We start from the raw sequence: 1061 nt of genomic DNA, 5'->3' as shown, positions 1-1061 counted from the left end.
AGACATGAGATTCAGGCATGATCTAGCAGCCCTATCAGATATGAAAATTTACTATTTCTACTTGATATTTACCTAGATTTAATTAGGCTGATTGTAAATCATTTCTGATTATGGTTAAAATAATGATAGTGTATACTTTTTGAAATTTATCTCTCAAAGAATGAAATAGATACAGTGATCTAATAATATTTTCCTGTTATAGGGCAAATAATAGTGGTGATTTGGGTAATAGTTTCTCCAAATAATGACAAGCAGAAGTATACTCTGAAAATCAACCATGACTGTGTGCCAGAACAAGTAATTGCTGAAGCAATCAGGAAAAAAACTCGAAGTATGTTGCTATCCTCCGAACAACTAAAACTCTGTGTTTTAGAATATCAGGGCAAGTATATTTTAAAAGTGTGTGGATGTGATGAATACTTCCTAGAAAAATATCCTCTGAGTCAGTACAAGGTGAGTAAAAGTTTCAAGAATATTAATTTTACTTTTACATTCAAAAAGTAATCACATTGAAGTATCTGTATTTTTAGGACATACTTTTTGAAAATTAATATTAAATAGCACTTTTAAGTTTATTTTCTATACTGTGATTATTTAATTTGAGAGGCTGAAAATGTTCACAGTTACACTAACTGTGGTATGTTATAATTTTTATCTCCAAGCAATGGTACTGGGTTGGAATTAAAATGGACATTTCAGAAAATTCATGATCTACTGTTGAGATGTACTATTAATACTTCCCTACTTTCTTTTTCTATTCATTAAATAACTACCTACAAGAAGCTGGGCGTTGTGGCTGACTCCTGTAATCCTAATACTTTGAGAGGCCAAGACAGTGGGGTCGTTTGAGGCCAGGAGTTCAAGACCAGCCAAGCAACATAGTCAGACCCCATCTCTATAAAAAATATAAAAATTAGCCAGGTGTGGTAGTGCATGCCTGTTTTCCAGCTACTCGGGAGGCTGAAGCAGTAGGATTGCTTGAGCCCAGGAGTTTGAGGTTGCAGTGAGCTATAAGAGCCACTACACTCTAGCCTGGGCAACAAAGTGAGACCTTGTCTCCA

At 34.8% G+C, this 1061-nt stretch overlaps 1 protein-coding gene across 1 annotated transcript in view; it reads left to right on the top strand.

The window, feature by feature from the left end:
• Window positions 1–1061, top strand: part of PIK3CA (phosphatidylinositol-4,5-bisphosphate 3-kinase, catalytic subunit alpha) — a 36443-nt gene that overhangs the window by 6160 nt on the left and 29222 nt on the right. The window lies entirely within an intron of this gene.

Source organism: Propithecus coquereli, unplaced genomic scaffold (assembly GCF_000956105.1).
Source record: "Propithecus coquereli isolate 6110/MARCELLA unplaced genomic scaffold, Pcoq_1.0 Scaffold14, whole genome shotgun sequence".
In the NCBI taxonomy this organism is placed as follows: domain Eukaryota; kingdom Metazoa; phylum Chordata; class Mammalia; order Primates; family Indriidae; genus Propithecus; species Propithecus coquereli.
The sequence above is the reverse complement of the archived record's forward strand: the minus strand, read 5'-3'. Positions and strand labels throughout refer to the sequence as shown.